Below are 19,531 nucleotides of genomic sequence, written 5' to 3' on the forward strand. Positions count from 1 at the left end.
TGGATGTAGTAAAGGAATGTGGTGATCAACAAAACAGCTATGTGCTTTGACCTCTTGAGGTCAGTTAATTTCAGGCAATTTGGCAAAAAAAAAAGCCCTCAGGTCCTCTCATCTTCCCCATCCCCACTGTCTTCATCCTTACCAATATCTCTCACCTGCAATAGATGCCTCTACTCTCCCTCTCCAGTCTTCTCTCAAGCCAGTCCCTAAATAACCAGCACAATGACTTTTTTTTCAGGTGTGATCCTGGAAACATCACTGTTTTAAACTATCTAGTGGCTTCTCATTGCCATAAAGTACAGACTTCTAAGCTTTAGCACACTCTATTCTGTTTTCCTCAAACACCCTTCCCTGCACTCTGTGACTCACAAACTTCTAGACTTTGAGACTAATTCAACATCACTTGCCCCTCCAATAGTTTCACTAATCCTCCAGGCTTGCTCATGTGTGTTTCCAAATGCAGCACCTGAGGCTTACATCTAATATAACACTGACACATATTCCCCAGGCCCAACTCAATGAGTGGCTCTTTCCAAGAAAGCAAATCTATACAGAATCTTTGGTAAAGAACCATGAGCTGATCATCTAAAATAAAGCCTGGGAAATATGAGGTAATTTTAGAAGTGTCCACACTCATCTTTCTATTTCTTTTTTATCTGGCCCAAGATTTCTCCCTTTCTGAGAAGATCCCACTACTGAGGCTCTTTCCAGAAGCTGATGTATCAGGACCAGTAAAAAGACATAGCACTCACTACTACCACTGTCTTGATCAGAAATTCACCATACCTCTGTTGTAGGTCATCACCTAGAAGCCATGGTCCCATTCAGGGAAACCAGAGAGCCTAAAAATAGGAAAACTAAGGACCAACTCAAGTTCAAACAAGAATCTCTTGAGCATCCATTTAGAGCAACAGAGTAGACACTGTTCCAATTACACAAGGAAAACCAGAAAGAAACTGGGCTTGAGAGTGAGCATTAGTCTCCATACATTTAACCTTATAGCTCTGGCTTATATATATTTTTAAATGTGTTTTGTTAAATTGCTAATATATGCTTCTGTTGGCTGCCCAATACCCTCTGACCACGCAGAGGGTAGAACTCCAGTCCATTCTCCAACCTCGTATCCAACTGTGATGTATACATAATAGGTATCTCATCCCCAGTATATATTGAGTTCTGGAAATAAATGCATTAGCAATGCCATGTTCATACTTGTCTAGTCAACTGTAATTGAGTCTGGGTTTGCCTGCAGGGATCTCGTGTTTATTGTAGTTATCGTTTTGTTTCTGTCTGAGAAATATCACCCTGGAATTCCTCTTACAAGTTCCTCTTCATAGAATGATAGTCTTTATAAGGGGTCACACTGTATCAGGTGATTATTCTTCATAAGAATTTTCATCAGTGATATGCTACATAGTCCCTGCCTGAACACAGATGTCTGGCAGAAACTATGTGTTTATCCATCCTGAAGGAATGGGGGTAAATGCTGAGGGTCCTCACACAGAACCTTCCTTGAGAGCCACACACGTATGTGGGCACTGGGACAGGGTGCTCAGGAAAGGGGAGGTGGGGAGGAAGAGGTACATGGCATGGCTGCTCTAGAGTCTGACTTAATGCTGACTGCCACTTACAAGCTATATGATATGAAATAAATACACTTTTTAAGATTTTATTTTTATTTATCTATTTGAGAGACAGAGTGAGCAGGAGCAGGTAGAGGGATAGAGGGAGAGGGCAAGCAGACTCCCCACTGAACAGGGAGCTGAACGCAGGGCTCAATCCTAGGACCCTGAGATCATGACCTGAGCCGAAGGCAGACACTTAACTGACTGACCTACCCAGGTGCCTCGAAATAAATACACTTCTCAACCTCAATTTCCTCATCTATAAACTGGGGGAAACAATAGTACTTAGCACAGAGGAAGTGCTCAAATGCTAGTTGCACTTTTCATTAGGAGAGAGGACATAAATTATGATTGAAGACAAGGAGTCTTCCTCATTGCATTTTCTGAAATGAAAGATTTCTGTGTTTCCCAATTCTGACTTTCAGCATGAAGAGCAGAGAAAGAGAAAGCACCAAAAAGAAATGCTAATGAAGCAGTCTCTTTATGGAAAAAGCATTAAGATTGACACAACATTCTCCTCCTTACAAAAAAGAAAAAGATGATGACTCCTCGCTACTCTGTTTACTAATTGTGTGGCCTCAGGAAGGATACCAGACCTCTCTTATCTCCAGTTTTCTCACTTTTAAAAGGAGGATAAAAATATTTACTTCATAGGAATAAGATGAGGATTCAACAAAGACACATAATGGAGACACAGAACTGTGTGCAAATAAGTTGTAGGGAAATAGTAGAATCCTGGCCACAGTAGTTCTGCCTGCTATGTGATATGGAGCAAGTTAGTTCTCTGAGCCTTAGTTTCTGTAAAAGAGGAAGTATATATATACTGTAAAAGGGGACGAATATATATATTCTTGTTAGTAGAGATGCTTCCCCTTCTTGCCTCCCTCTATAGGGAGAAGATGGATGGATGGATGGATGGATGGATGGATGGATGGATGGATACATACACACAGAATGGACATATGGATGGGTGGGTAGATAGATAGATACAGACAGACAGACAGACAGAATGGATGAGTAGGTAGATGGATAGATAGATACAGACAGAGTGGATGAATGGGTGGGTGGGTGAGTGGATGGATGGATGATAGATACAGACAAAATGAATGGATGAGTGAGTGGGCAGATAGATACATAGAAAGGATAGATAGATAATACATAGATAGGATAGATAGATAGATAGATAGATAGATAGATAGATAGATAGATACATACATACATACATACATAAATACATACATAAATGCATACATACAACCAAACAGAATGGATGAGTGGGTGGGTGGATGGATGGATAAATAGATACAGAGTGGATGGATGCATGGGTGGGTCCATGGGTAAATGGATTGATGAATGGATAGATAGATGATAGAGAGAGAGATAGATATATACATACATACATACAACCAGACAGAATGGATTAGTGGGTGGATGGATAGAGAGAGACAGACACACACACACACACACACACACACACACACACAAAATGGGTGGATAGATAGATACAGACAAACAGAATGGATGAGTGGGCGGATAGATTGATGGATAGATAGATAGATAGATAGATAGATAGATACAGACAGACAGACAGACAGACAGACAACCAGACAGAATGGATGAGTGGGTGGATAGATTGATGGGTGGATAGAAGATGATAGATGATAGATAAATAGATAGATAGATAAATAGATAGATAGATAGATAGATAGATAGATAGATAGATAGATAATAGATAGACAAAATGGATAAATGGATGGATAGACAGATGGGTAGATGGAAAGGAAGAGACAATGGATGGATGGATGGATGGATGGATGGATGGATGGATGGATGGATGGATAGAGATGTAGATAGACAGGTGATAGAAGGGTAGGGGGAGATGTTATCTGGAGCTGCATAATAAATTATCCCAAAATTTAGTGGCTTAAAACAACCATTGTTTTCTCCATCTCTGTCGGTTTTCTCCATCTCTGTCTCTAATCTGAGTTCAATTTACCCGAGTGCCTCTGCCTCAAGATGTCTCACAAGGCTTCAATGTGTTGGCTTGGGCTGCAATCTCATCTGAAGGCTCAACCAAGGGAGGGTCCACTTCCAAAATCTCTTAACATGGTTGTTGCCAGGATTTGGTCTCTTATGGGTTGTTGGACTGAAGCCATTGGCTCTTTGCTGGCTGTTTGCCAGGCCCACCCATGGTTCCTAACCACCTGGCCCTCTCTACAGGGCAGCTCAGAGCCTGGCAGGCTGCCTCCATCCCAGTAGACAAGTGACAGACTATAAAAGAGGACAGGATGGAAGCCAGACTGTGTGTAACCTGTTCTTAGCAGCAACATCCCCTCACATCTGCCCTACTCCACTGGTGAGTCACAAGGTCAGGTACATACTCAAAGGAAGGGAGACCTTTGGGCAAAAACTTAATGGCTGTTCATCACTATCTCAGGGAATATGAAAAAGCCTTCATTACTCGATCCAACCCTCTGGCCCCACCTGTTAACAGGAGGCAGCCCATTCTTCTGTATCTTCCCACTTTAATTGCATGTTTGACTTTTTCCCACCCATGCTCATTTCCTGTGCTTTGGAGTGAGGTCGGTGAGGGAGGATTGAGACAGTGTGCGTAGCGGAAAATAAAGGAGGGCAGTGAGCTTTGGATGATTAACAAGGGAGAGGTAAGCCCTTAGCTGTCCTTATAATACCTTAGCATTTCACATTGCATATTTTCTCCATGCATAGCTGCAAGATGGAGTTACCACTTTGGAAAATTAAATTTCATAGAAAGTTGGCCATGGTTCCACTTCCCTCTCCCTGCGGAAGCAAAAGATGGAAAGATCTCTGACTGTCACAACTGCCAAATCATTTTCAGGCAATAGTTTGGAGGAGCCTGAGTCCCTTCTCTGGAGAGGTTCCCAAATGGAAGGCCTTTAAAAAAAATAGCCAAAATGAGGTTAAAAGCTTTTGAGAGAAAAGTGATAAAATATCTACGTGCTCTGTATAAAATGGAAAATAAAGACACAGAGAGAGACACACAACAAATAGAAATGAAATGCTTCTCAGAAATTAGAGAATACTTTGCAAAGGAAACAGTCTCCTGGTGAAGACAGGATTTAGTATCCTGACCTGCCTGCAGCCCTGCTGGATGGATTCCTCCATTAGCTTATTGGAATGCTCATAAAATAAAGGTTAGCCCCATCCTAAGGATATCTTCCACCTTTACCAAACCATACTATCAAGTTGTATTAGCTCCTGGGGTTTAAGCCACCATAACACAGAGAATGTGTGCTAATGTGACTCGCCCGGAGTTAAGCTCATTTAAAAATCTAGAATACCACGGAGAAAGTTCCCCCGGCTAAGATAAGTTTAATGAATCTAAATCCCAGCAATGAACTCACCTCCAAAGTTTCTGAAATACTTAGCCCTGGAAAGGGCATCATTTGTTCATTGGATGTGCTGACTCCAGTCCCCACCCCCATCTCAGTATTTTGGATGCTTGAGAATTTAAAGACAGAATGAAGAATTTGTATTCACGTTCTCAGCTCTGTGTGATTGGGAAGCAAGCCTCCACATACACGCAAAGGCATTTACACAACCTTCTTGCCCAGCCCGGAGGGCTGAAGAGCTCTGTCTTTCGGCTCTGTGTATGGCCAATGTTCTTATCCGCCCAACATCACTCCCTCCTTTTTGGAACAGTGCCCAAATCTTTCAGGAAGCATGTTTTGGATACCCCACATTGTCCTAGGGAAACTCTTAATCATGGCGTCATCCTTCCCTACCCTTCCCTAACTAAAGGATGATCCTTTGACTCAGGCTGACCAGTAGGAGAACTCCTTTGTCCAGATAGGGCTTGGATCCAGAAAGGACATGCCTTAGGTCAATTAGAGTCTTCCTTAAATTTTGACATATAGGTACTGAGCAGGAAAGTTCTTTCCTTTTGGATTTTGAGCCAAGAGCATATAAGATTATAGCTTCCAGCAGCCCCTTTTATCACTATGTGAGGAGGGGCTGCCTAAAAATGCAGCCACAGAGCACTGCATGGGAAAAACAGAGTCCGAAGAATATTGCATATGCCGTTGTACCAGCCCTAGACTTCCCAGCTAGTGGCCGAGCTCTCTGGCTTTCTTCAGCTGGTGTGTGTTAGATTTCTGTCACTGGCAATCAAAACCATCCTGCCCAGGGCTACAGATAAATACTGGAGCCATTATTAAATATTAAGCCCTGGGGATACCAAGACAGAGGCTATAATAATTGTCTTCAATGCATTCTCAGTCAAGGATTTATGGCTAGTGGTTCAAAACATGAACACTGCAATCACACAGACCTGAATTTGAATCCCAGTTTCGCCATTTCCTACTTCAGTGTCTGTGGTAGGTAGAGTTCTCAGGTAGCCTGAAGATTCACACCACAGTCACCTCTGGATTATTCCTTCCCCTTTCATGTGGGCAGGACACGTGAAAATGAGATGAAATCTCACTCCCATGATTAGGTTATATTATATGGCAAAGGTGAGGGAATTTTGAAGATTCAATTAAGATTCTAAGTCAATTGACTTTGAATTCATGGAAAGGAGTGTCCTGGTGAGTCTTACCTAATCAGGTGAGGAAATATTGTTAAAAAGAGATTGGACCCTTCCTGTAGAGAGAGGCTTTCTCTTGCTGGCCTTGAAGAATCAAAGAGCCACATTGTGAACTTCCTACAGGGAAGTGCTGCCTCTGGGATCTGGGGGGGGGGGGGGCCTCAGCCTTACAACTCTTGAGGGGAGTTCAGAAGAGGACCCTGCATCACAGATAAGAATGCAGCGCTGACGGACACTTCCATGACAAAATTCTAAAACCCTGAGCAGGAGCACCTGGGGGGCTCAGTGGTTGAGCATCTGCCTTCGGCTCAGGGCATGATCCCAGGGTCCTGGGATCGATTCCTGCATCGGGCTCCCTGCAGGGAGCCTGCTTCTCCCTCTGCCTATGTCTCTGCCTCTCTGTGTGTGTCTTTGATGAATAAATAAATAACATCTTTTTAAAAATAAAAAAACAAACAAACAAAAATCCTGAGCAGAAAACCTAGCTGAGCCATGTCCAGATTCCTGACTCACAGAAACTATGAGATGGTTAAAAATGTGCATGGTTTTAGGGGCACCTGGACAGTACAGTCAGTTAAGTGTCTGAATCATGGTTTAGGCTCAGATCGTGATCTCAAGGTCATGAGATCAAGGCCCCTGTTGGGCTGCACGCTCAGTGTGGAGTCTGCTTGAGATTCTCTCCCCTTCTCCCTCTGCCCCCTGCCCCCAATCTCTCTCTCAAATAAATAAATCTTTTTTTAAAGTGTCATTGTTTTAAACCATGAAATCTGTGATAATGTGTCACACAGTACAAAAAACCAATAAACTTTCATTTTGAGCAGAGACATTGATGCCTGCTCAAAATGAAGCTTTCTGAGCCTCAATTTCTTGGTCTAAGATCTGATCATCGTAGAAGCACCTACTTTTACTGGTTTTTGTCAATATTGATTGGAATTCCTGTATAATTCAACACTTGACCTACAGTTCAACACCCATTCACTGCTAGCTTATGTCGTCACATTTTAAGTGTGTGTGTGTGCACTTAGGTATGGGAGCCCATACGGGGCGACAAGTATTTGTTGCGTCCACCACCAAACATTCAGGCATCAGGGAAGGGACTCTGCATCCTTAGGGTCATACTAACCAACTTCTGGCTTTTATAGCCAAAGAAACAAGATCCAGAAAGAGACAGCGACTAGCCCCAGGCAACAGAACTTGTTAGTGGCCTCAGTAAGGACTCCTGCCTCTCAACCAGGTTCTGCCTCAGTTTCTCTCTTCCAGAAAATGGTGTCCTTTCTGCCAGACTTGTTATGGACATTCACACAAAGCCAAATTGTTTGAAGGATCTAATATTTGTATCTCCTGTGTTCGTTACCTATTGCCGTGTAACAAGTTATCCTAAAACTTAGAACTGAAGACAGTAATCATTTAGTGTCTCATCATTTCTGAGGATCAAGAGTCTGGGTGCAGCTTCTCTGGCTACCTCGACCTTGAGATGTCTCATGGGATTGCCCCTGAGCAGTTGACAGGGGCGATGGTCATCTGAAGGTCAGACCGAGGCTGGCATCCACGTGCAAGCTCACTCACCCATTGGAAAGAGGCTCCAGTTCCTTGCCACTTGGGTCTCTCCACGAAGCTGCTCACAACCCAGAAGCCAGTTTCTCCCTGAGCAAAGGATCCAAGACAGAGAGCATTACCAAGATGAAAGCTGCGTTGTCTTTTAGAAATAAATGTTGGAAGTAACGCATCATGGCCTCTGCCCAGTGCTCCTGGGCACACGGATCAATGCCAGTAGGAAGTGAGAGGGTGCTCTACCAGTGTGTGAAGGCAGGTGGTGCCATCACTGGGGGCAGTCTCTGGGGCTGGCTTCACATCTCTCTTGAATGCCTAAAGAGCCACGCTGCTGCCAGGGAAGATGGGATGACTTTGTCCCAGCCCTTGTGGTTAATAGAAATAGAAAGACCGTGACTGTGGCACCCCTGCCAAATAGCAAATGAAAATGGCATTTGCAAAGTGCAATTAGTACTCCTTTCCCCGAGAAGGTCCGCTCTGCTTAATGATCTACATATGGGTGCGTTCCAAGCAGAGGTATTAAATGTCTTAGAATATGCAGACACCCTGAAACTTTACAGCACTTTCAAAAGAGACCAGCAGAATGACCATTATTCGAACTGGCTGTTAAAAAAAAAAAAAAAAAAAAAAAAAAAAAAACCTTCAAAAGGGGCAGGTGGCCTTGAAATGCAGAGTCTCGAGGTGGAAGGCTGGTTTCTAGATATCTATATCCCTTGTTATTAAGAGGCTCTGTGCTGTCTGACCCCAGCCCAGCTCCCCAGCCTCAGCACCCAGGCCTCCCCAGTGGACCCCTGTGCCCAGCACAAATGAAACACCATTTCCCGACAACAAGATCATCACCAGTGAGGTGCCTTCACAGCAGGTGACCTTGGGCATCGTGGACATTTCATCAAAGCCCTGGCTTTGTGGGTGAGGTTGGCAAAAAAGAGGTGAGGTAAGAGTTGGTTTTATACCAGAATTGATAAAGTAGCGTGGGAACCTTCCATCCAGTCATCTAGGATTTATTATTGTCCCCTTATCTGATCTACAAAGTGTCCAGGTAAATTGTCTTGAAACATAAATCTACTCCTGTCACCCCTCTGCTTTTTAAATAGACTTCAGAAATGTCACATGGCTTCCAGGGGAACGTATGAAATACATAGTGAGAAGCGCCCAAGTCTGGCTCTGACATTTGTCTCCATCCTCCTCTGGGTGACATGAGTCTCTTCATGTCCACATTCCTTTTGCCTCAAGACCATCCCTAGTACTCCTGCTCCTTCAACATCCCTAAACCCCATGTCTCCCATTACTCACTCCTGTAGCAGCTGGCACTTCTCCTTCAGAGCACTTGTAACAATAGCAGACAAGCATTTAATTGTATTATTAGTTATTTCTTGTCCTTCCCCACTATTAAGATATAGGCCCCAGGAAGGTGGGAATGGTATCTGTCTTGCCCCATTGCTATACCCCCAAGATGATGCCTGACACCTGTGGATGCCCAACAAATATTTGTGAAATGAACAAAGATGGATAAACATGAGCTAGACCAGGTATTACAACCATGGCCCGTGGACCAAATCCAGGCTACCACCATTTTTAAAATAAAGTTTAATAGAATACAGCCCGTTGTCTGTGCCTGCTTTCATGCTACAAAGGCAGAGATGAATAACTGCCCCAAGATCATCTGCTGGTCCACGAAGCCAAAAATATTTACAGTCTAGTGCTTTACAGAAAAGCCTGCTGATTGCTGGACTGGATTCCAGTGATTCCCAAGAAGTAGCATGAAGACAGGAAAGTTTTTTGAACAATAAATGCATCTTCCTACCATACCCATCCTCCATCCAACAAGATGATATAGATGGGGATGGAGCTGTGTTTTGGAAACTGCAGGAACTTGAGGCATGGGGGCCCTGAAGGGGAGCTCATGGAAAAAACTGGGAAACACTGCTGACCAAGCTGCAGTTAGTACCGAACATAATGAGCCAATGCATTGTTTGAGGCACAAATGACTGGAAATACAAACCAGAGGCAGACAACATTCATGGTCAAAGTCAGAGGCTGAGCTCTGGCATCGCCACAGGTACCATGGACAAGGAAGGGCTTTGGATTCTTGTCATTCTTGATCTGAATGGGCCATAATGGATCTGTCACCTTCCAGGGCCAGGTGGCCCCATGGCTGGCTGTGATTGATTGTCCGTGCCATGTCAGGGTTTCTCAGCAACCTCAGCCGATTCGTTCTGCACTAAATGGACAAGGGTTCATTGACATCCTTGAATGAATCCATCGATGTGCAGAGCAAAGCATCAACCCAATGGGGCAAGGTAGACCAAAAGGCATTTGAGAGCTCAGGTAAGCAGCTGGGGTCTGGGGAATGGCACCAAGAGCCCAGCCTGGGCGGGAAACAGCTAGCAGGCACTGTGATGCACACAAGCAAACAGGTTGTCAAGCATAAGAGACAGTGAGACCAACACTGGCGAAGAGTTAGTCTCTGAACCTGGGGCAATGCTTCTAAAAACAAGGTCTGTGGATTGCCGACCTTAGGCTCACGGAGTTCATAAAAGTGCAGACTTCTGGAACCATTCCATATCCACTGAACTGGAATCTCTTGGGGGAATCTGGACATGTGTCTCTTTAACAAAGATCCCAAGTGATTTTTGTGCCCCTGAGAATTTGAAATCTACTGCACTAAGATGATACGATTTCGGTCTACTTTATTTTTTTTTAAGATTCTATTTATTTGTTTGAGAGAGAGAGTAAGCACGCAAGTGGGGAGGGGCAGAGGGAGAGGGAGAATCAGACTCCCCACTGATCAGAGAGCCGGATGTGGGGCTCGATCCCAGGACCCCAGGATCTGGCAGGCACCTAACCAACTGAGCCACCCAGGTACCACAACAGGTTTTCTTAAGTACTCCTCTTAAAAAGCCATGGTGTGCTTGAATGAGCTGATCCAGCCATATCAGTCCTCTCAAAAGCATTTCCTCACTTAAGTACTACACCAACCTTGAGTCAGAGATAGTCATCATTCCCGAGAGGAAGTCAAGGCTCAAGCAGCCAGGTAATGTGCAAGATTAATCAGCTGATAGTGGTGAAGCTGGCCTTCCTTCCTCCCTCTTCTTCTCTCCTTCCTTCATCGGGGGGGGGAGGGGGGAGGGTCAACAGAATGTCTTACATCTGGTCACTCAGAGGCTGAGCCTGAACCAAGGATTCAAGCACAAGTGATTCTGTAAGGAAGGGGTCCAGGAACAGTCAGTAAAGAAATGGGGAAGTTAGTGGAGGGAAGAGAAAGAAGGGAACCAGGGAGCAGTTACAGGGGAAGATCCAAATGCAGCCCGAATCCATGGCTAAGAACCCGTCTCTGAACCAAAAATTATCCCCAGGCCTCCGAGGCAAAGCCACTAGACTTTTATGATTTCCCACCAGTCATTGGCAGCTGCTGTCGGGGTGAGAGGCAAAACTCCCAGACATTTGCTGCTTTCAGAATGAAGTCTTGAGAAATGCCAGCATCCAAGGGCATCGGTCCAAAAGTCAAACATTTTGGAACTATTCCATGATTCCAAGCCTGGTGCTCCATCCCTGCCTTTGCATGTGTTCATGTTGGTGTCCAGAGCCCCCCAGAATGACATCTATCATAGGATTTGGGGTGATATTAAAATAGAAGAAAACTTAGAAGATGCCCAAAGAAGGACATCTTTTCCCGCCCCACATCCTTTCTCTCCCTTTCGCCAAGGCTGTGGTTTTTGCCTACAAGCAGGAAGATCTGAATGCCCACCGTCTGCACACAAGTTTTCCATACGTTCTTTCCTTACTCTATCCCCAGTTCAATTATTTTTTAGGGACTTTCCTGCTGATTCCCCAACACCTTCTTGCTTCTGGTTTCTTCTGGCCTTGATGGGGTAGGTACCTGAATTAAGGAGATGATTTTATGTAGGTTACTGCATTTGGGAGACCATTCATTAATGAGGATGCCTCAGTGGAAAGGAAGAGGGGCTGAGGTGTTGGTAGAGTCAGGGAGCCATGTAAGTCATTCACAAGATCTGTGGAATCCTGAGAAGGTGTGGGGACCCTCACATCTGGGTTACTGAGGAAAGTGGAGATGGATCTTCTCTTAGAATATGCAAGGGCGAGGTTAGCCCTTTCCCTGGAAAACAAAAGGGTTAGGGTATTTCTTAAGCATCACTGCTTTCTGGGGACCTCTGTCCTCAGGAAAAGTTCAACATAGCCAGGGTCTTCACAAACACGACACAGGAATTCGCCCCAGAAAGTTGGAAGACACCTTGAGGGGACTTTGGCCACGAATACTCAATCCAGAAACTATTCTCATCTCAACCTCCAAATCACTGCTGCACATTGAAGGAGGGAGTTTCTGTGATTCGTGTACACCTGAGCCAAAGTCCTGTCTCTTGAGGGGAGCTGGTGTCATCACTTGATATTTTCCCTGGAGACTCCCTATCTTTGGGAGGGAGACCTCCCCAAGTTTAATAGCTTTGGCTTTGGCTCCTACTGGTCCACCTCAGAGCTACAGAAGACAGCGGCAAAGGGGAAAGAAACCCAAAGCTGTAAAAGAGAAACCATGCGTGGAAGGTCAAGAGTGGCCACCGTGCAGAAGCCCCTCTGGATCAGGCTGCCGTGAGCGTGGACTCTGACCTCCCCAAGCAGAAACCATGACTTTTTTTAAATTAATTAATTTATTTATTGAGGGGAGGGGAGCAGAGGGATAGGGATAAGCAGACTCTGTGCTGAGTGTGGAGCTTGATCTCATGACCCTGACTTCTTATTTACAGCTGTTCGTAACTCCTCACACCTACCCAGCAATCTCTCCAGGGGGTGTCTCAGCGATGGGTAGGGTAAGATGCAAGGAAAGGAGCTAAAGCTGAACCCTGCTTAGCTTAACAGGCATACAGCCACCTCCACTTGCCAGGATGTAGGTACAATCCACCTGCTGCTCCAGGCTGCTCTCCATCATCGTGCTGTTGGCCTCTCCCTGTAACTCTCCCAGGCTCTTTCTCCTGCCCCTTAAAGACCACAAACTCAGCTTCCTAATCCAGCAGAGCCCTCTGAAGCTTTCCCCGCATTCCATCACACTGGAGCCTCACAGCGAGGGAGGGGAAGTCTCTTCCCCTGCATTTATTTTTAACGAAGAAGCCAGGAATGGAACGCGACTCGCCCAGTGTCCCACAGCTGGAAAGTAGCAGCGCTGGAGAAACCCAGGTCTCCTGGGTAACATTCCTGACATCCTTTCACATCTTTGCCATGTTCCTCCCCTGAGTTATTTGCATTAATAAGTGGGGCTTGGAGACAGAAACGATCCTCTCCCTAATCGTGGACTTAGGTACTCCTCGAGGGATGTACTCTACATTCCCCCAATTACTTCACCCCTGGAGACAAAGAATGCTCCACTTTTTCTAACCAGGAATGATGCCCTTATTGGGAAAGGATGTTGCCCATGGAGCAATCTTTCCATTTTCCCCAAAGGTTAAAGAGAGAGAGAGAGAGAGAGACCCTTTTAATTCTGTTTTCATTTAAATAGCCATGGGAATTGGGAACTCAAGATAACCAATCAGTTATTTGCTAGTCGAATTTTCCTGGTAAGGAGAGAGAGCACTTAGACCCAAAATGTATACATTTCTTCCGAAATGTCATTCAACATCTATCTCTTTCCCGGATAGTGACAAACGCTCCATGTTCCTGTCAAAATGCCAGCTTTCAGCACCAGCCTTAATAATAAAAGCCAGATCCAAAATCCAACAGAGAAATTGCAACTTTGCCAGCAAAGAGTTTATCATCCCATTTTATTTTAAGGTGCCAGGCTCACTTTTTTTTTTTTTTAATTTCCTTTCTGCTTTTTCTTAATTAAAACAAAACAAAACGTCAGTTTATTCCTTTCACTTGAATTCCCTTCCCGAGAATCTTTCACTAATACTCATTTTTATCCCCTAAAATATGATGGCAAATAATCTGATTAAAAAATACACACACACACATCACTTGCGATTCTAATTTGTCTAAAGCTGTTAACAACTGTGTGACACTAAATAATAAACAGCACGTAAAAATAGAGAATTGCAATTATTTATTTTACAGGACCCATTTTCCCCCTGATTTTTCTTTCATTTCTTCCCCAGCAGCGCCTCCCCCCTCACTTCCACTTGAGGAGACGGGGCGGTGGCGGGGGGCATACAGCCCAGAAGCACGGCCAGGCTCTGCTGTAAGCAGGTCTCCTATTAATAAGGCACAGATTTATCCACCTTGTGTTCGCACATCTCTGAAGACAGTGTGGGGATCATAGCAACGAGACACATTGGCCTAAATTCAAAGGAGGGTCTCAGGATGAAGAGAGGACCTGGAACAGCAGGGACACCAAAGGAAGGAGATGAGTGGATGAGGCAAAAATATCTCTGCAGAGGACTTACGGAGCCATTGCTATGTACCAGGCACCGTTCTGACTGCTTTACACAAGCTCTCCAAAACCACCATGAGATGAGGGTTAATGTATTTCCATTCTACAGATGGGACAACTGAGGTGGATTGAGGTAAGTGACTAGCCAAAGTCACCCAGCCACAGGTGACAGAGCCAGGAATTCCACAGTCTGGGTAATCTGACTCCAGAGTGCAAGCCCTGAAGATTCCAGAAAGCTCCAGAACATTCGGTGCCACATTGCATGGTCACTCAGAGACCTTTGCTCTCCCTGTTGTCCTGGGGCAGCCCTCTCAGCCCCCACCAGAGCTCCAGAAATCCACATGCTCTGGAGAGATAGCTGAGCCATGGCCGGAGGGATGGGGGGCAGGAAGGGGGTGTCCCACTCCCTCCACTCCTTCCTTCTTCCCCCATCAGAAGCCAAGGACGGAGGACTGTCTCTGGGACTGTGGAGAAAGGGGCTCTTTCTGTGCCTGGCCACAGAGGCCTGCTGTCTTTTTCCTTGGCAACTTTGCTTCTTTGTGGAGCCCAAGTACTAATTGCTTAACACTAGAAATTGTGCAGCTGTTGCCATGGCACCTCCTTGGCCCCTTCCCACCATCATCCAAGACACACACAGCAACTCCAGCCTCCAGAAGTCTCCCACCTGGGCCCATCTGCGGTTCCTTCGGCCCAGCCCTGGACCTACCCTTTGGCCTCCTCTCCTACCAAACACGGCCCCACCTAGTATCAAAAACATGTTTACGACGCCCAGGCCACGAACCATACTCTGCAGTTCACAAGCACCATGTCCGATGCCCCCCCCCCCCAAACACATTTTGATGTGAGGACTGTCATTATCTTCCTTTACACATGGAGAAGTGGAGCCGGGGGTGAGTGGTAGAGCAAGGGTCTGACCCCAGCACTATCAGATTCCTGACATCCGATTCCTGACTCTCAGGTTCTTACCACTACACTAAATAAATAATTGCAGCGGGGTCGGCAATAACAGGGACGAAATAAGCTTTGGGTATTCTTTTGGAAAAGAGAAACAAAAAATTACAAAATTCATTGAACTGTTAGCAGGCAAGCTCCAAGAGGGCTGGGGACTTGTCTCAGGATTCAGGACGGGGTAGATGCTCTGTCAAGAGCTCTGAGCGAACAAATGCATGAATGGTCTGTAGACTCACCTGGTCCATTTGTTCTTTCAGTACACAGATGAGGTGTCAGGCCGGAGGCTAGGAGCCAGGGTGACAATGATGAGCAGGATACGTCTCCATCCCACAAAGACCTCAGAGTCCAATGTAGGGGGACGGCATATCTGGTGAAGGTTCCTAAGCTAGGAGGAAGCCCATACAGACATTCACATTATATATGTGTCCACACAGGGCCCTTTGCTGTCCCAATGGGACAGGTCTCTAACTCAAGCTTTGAGTAGCACAGGCTGTCATGCCCCCTGAGGAAGTTTATCCTTCCTTTTCTCATGGACTGAGGTGCAAAGAGTGACTCCAGAGTACAGGACCCCACATCCGGGATGCTGTACCCACTTCATCTGTAGGGCGAATGGCTGCGCCCATCAGATTTAATGAATCTGGTTTGCAGATTGCTGTTTACAGGCTGCCCAAAATCATTCAATGGCTAGAGTGGGCGCAGCTGATAAACAGCCCTGATGGCCAGACTCAGATGGTGTGTCCTCGGCTTTGCCACCTTACAAATTATGTAAGAATGGGCAAATTAGCATAGGTGAGGAACAGATATGCACAGAGCTGGGATCTCTCTTTTTCTCTAAGGACTTGCAGGGAAGGACTTAGATTAGATAGTGGGCCATGTGCTTCTGGACTATGCTAGGATACGGAGGTGGGTAGCTGAAAGAGGGAAGCTCTCGCGACAAATTGGGAAGGACAGATGCTCCCTGGATTGGAGGTGGGGGCAGGTGGGGGGGGTGCAAAAGATGTAGTCGGTGTGCTGGGTCCCCACATAGCCCTTATTATGAGCCTGGGACTCAGACTTGCCTTCATGCAGGTGTCCGTTCACTCACCTGTTCGACATATAGTCATGCACTCCGAGCACCTCCTGCGTCCCAGGCACGGTTCTCTACATCGGGGGCGCAGTGGTCAGTGCCTCCGGGGACTTACATTCTGCTGGGGGAGACAGTCAATAAAAATAAAAATAAAAATAAAAATAAAAATAAAAACAAAAAAAATACACAGTTAGCAAGACCAGCAGGCCCAGGGGTGGTTTGCACCATGGAAGCATCTCAACAGGATGATGGGATGGAAGTCAAAGGATAGAGGTGGGACACCATTCCGGTTACAGGGGTTCATGGAGGTGACTCCTGGGGGTGCCGTGTGAGCTAACAGCTCCCCCTCCAGACCTGCGCTCTCTGGCCATGTGCAGCCACCGCACCCTTGAGAAACAGCCAGTCGGAAGAGAGCGTGCCATCAGCATTGAGTCCATGCCAGAGTTCAAAGACCTAGTGCAACGGAAAGAACGTAAAATACCTAATTAATACTTTTTTAAAATGCTGATCAGATGTTAAGACGAAAATATTTGGGGGATCTGGGGTCAGGGAAAATTCATGTCCTCTTTTCCTTTACTTTTAAACACGGCTACTACAAAATTCAAAATTTCCTGCATGGCACATGTTCGTGGGTGGCGTCGTATTTCCGCGGTCAGCTCTGCTCGGGAGGGAAGAGAAGCACGTGCCCAGGTTTGAGGTGTCAGGGCAGCGGGAAGCGCCTCATTCTTGAGTTTGCTGCTCGATGGCTATGTGAACTTGGGAGGTTCAGAGCCTCCTTGTTGGTGCAAAGGGTGTTCATCAAACTTCCCTCCCGTGGGCACTGGACGGAATGTGTGAGATAATGAATTTACACTAAGGATTCCTTCCCAACCACCCACCACGAGGTAATGAAATAGGGTGGGTAAGCTGGGGGTCCGTGAGGCCACGGAGCCCCCCCCCCACACCTGCCTCCTGGAGACTCAGGAGAGCATGCCTGAAATAATCTACAATCTTTCTTGGCTGTCAGCCCACCTCCGCCTCCGTCTGTCCATCCAAAGCCCCCAGCGCAGGCTCCTGCCAGGAACAGACCCCTGTGCTTCCTCCCTGGGCCTTGCCCCCCACGCCAGCACCCACCTTTTCTCTGCTGCTGTGGTTCCCTCAAGGTGTGAGCTCACTGAAGAAGATAAAAGTCAATTTTCCTCCCAGAAACTTGGGAGACTTTTACTATCATATCAATGTGTGGCTGGGAGCTCAGGGAGCTTGTCCAGCCTTGCTTGAAGTCAGCCTTTCTGAAGCAGGGGTATAAGCAAGAAAGGAACATTCTGTGGAAAGACGTCAGGATGCTTCTCCAGCAGGGGCGGAGGTGGGAACGGGGGACGGGGACAGGGCGGGCAGCGGCCTTCCACCGTCACTTCTGCTGGGGACTCAGAACCTACCCTCCTGGGCCTCTCCCCTCCTTGCTCTGCTTGAGGTCTCCTGCTGTTTGCGGCAAGTGGCAGAGGGGAGACAAGAACCACTGGTGGGGCTGTTGGAAGTTTTGACTGACCCAACTGAAGATATTTTCATGCACAGCAGGTGCTCAACACTTGCTAGTTTTGTTTTATCGCTCTCTGCTTCACTTGCTGTGACTTGGGAGGAAGGGGGGGCCCATCTCAGCGCTCTGCCACTGTCCCAAGAGAACCAACGTGATTCCCCCATAGCTTCGTGGGCTCTGCCACCAGCCCCCTTCCTCATTTGGAAAACACCGATGACTCCTGGTCCCCAGGTGTCATCCATGGGCAGGACACTCCATCCTGTGCTTTATAGACGTAATTTCTCCACTTGACAGACATCATGAGTACATCTCAGACATCCGAGACTTGACAAGGCCCCCTGGACAGCCAACTGGCAGCACCAGGTCTCCAAAGCCGTCATTCCCAACACTCTACTCCTCCCCCCCCAGGATCTCTCCAGAATCATCACACACACACACACACCCGCCGCAGGATGGCAGGTGGTCTGTTGTCTGCTTCAAACCTCCAGTGAGGCAAGCTCACTATCGCACAAGACACCTATTCGTTGACACTCCTGAGCATGAACTGGATGCCTTACTCTGTTACAAGGGCTCCCGGCCCTCAACCAGCCCTGACCCCACTCCTGTGAGGCAAGTACTGGTGGTACCTCACATCCCAGGCAAGATACTGGAGGCTCCTTTCACCTACCACTCCACAAGCTGGGAAATGACAGACCCAAGAGCTGATGACAGCAAATGCCAAAGCCCACACTCATAACCACTGCGCCTGCTCTTGCCTCCGAGGAATTTCCAAGACCTGCAATGCCCAAGGGGACCAGTGGGCCGTCTGGTGGTACACTGGTCCCTGTGTCCCCTGGCCATGGGAGAGGCCGCCTCCAAAGCCTGCAGCTGGGGAGGGCATGCTTCCAACGGCTCTCACCCTACAGATGCCTCAGACCCTCTGTACGTAAGACAAACCCCAGGCTGGAACAAAAGCTGTCTGTGAATGATCCATCAGCCTTCCTTAAGCACACCATGCTGCTCCATTCACGATCGCCTCCTCCCGCCTGTGATAAGCTGTGACGTATGGTGTTCATTGATTCCCCCGCTCGCGCAGAAATATGGCGGGCACAATCAATTTCCTTGTTTGTTCTCTGACCCACTGTTCTTGGGTTAAGCAGCCTGCTTTGTCTACATTTGTCAGTGGATACAAGCTTCTCCCTGCCACAGGCACCACTATTGATGAACATCGTCAGAATACGGAGCCTTGAATAATGTATAAAGGATTCAACATGCAAAGTGTCCCCAGGAAGGGGAGGGGGGCGGGTGGGGGTGGGGAGAGAGAGTGTTATATGTTTTCTCTGTTGGAGCGCCTTCATTTACAAAGCATATTTGTCAAGTCTTTTGCTAAGAGTAATGCCACGGAGCAGCCTCCCATCATTCTTGTTAATGGGACTGTCTGTGTGTTACAGTAAACAGCTATAACTCTTCTGGTGGAGCCATTGTACGGCAGGCAGAGTTTTTCAGCATCCAATTAAGGGTGTCTCCAATTTGCCAGCCAGGATCATGAGTGCTGTGGCTCAGCCATCAGGCAACCTAGACGTCGCGAGGCTTCTCGGAGGAGAGAGGGAGCTGTGAGGGCTGGGCTGCCCTTCCCCCACTCAGACAAGGGGTGTGGAGCCCAGCTCTCATCCTGGACAACCCCTGCTATCCTTCCACGGCCTCCACGTCACGCCAGCCAAGGGTTCAAAGATGCGGGCCTGGGATTCCTGGTCTTTCCCAGACTCTTACAGAGATAGGAGAACGTATGAGCTCTGGAACGCATCTCCGTGCCTTCCAGTCTCAGCTCAGCCACGTACTAGTTGTGTGACCATGGACAAGTGACTTGACTTCTTGAAGCCTTGGTCTCTAATGCATAAAAGGGGAC

This window comes from Canis aureus, chromosome 8 (assembly GCF_053574225.1).
Source record: "Canis aureus isolate CA01 chromosome 8, VMU_Caureus_v.1.0, whole genome shotgun sequence".
Taxonomy (NCBI): domain Eukaryota; kingdom Metazoa; phylum Chordata; class Mammalia; order Carnivora; family Canidae; genus Canis; species Canis aureus.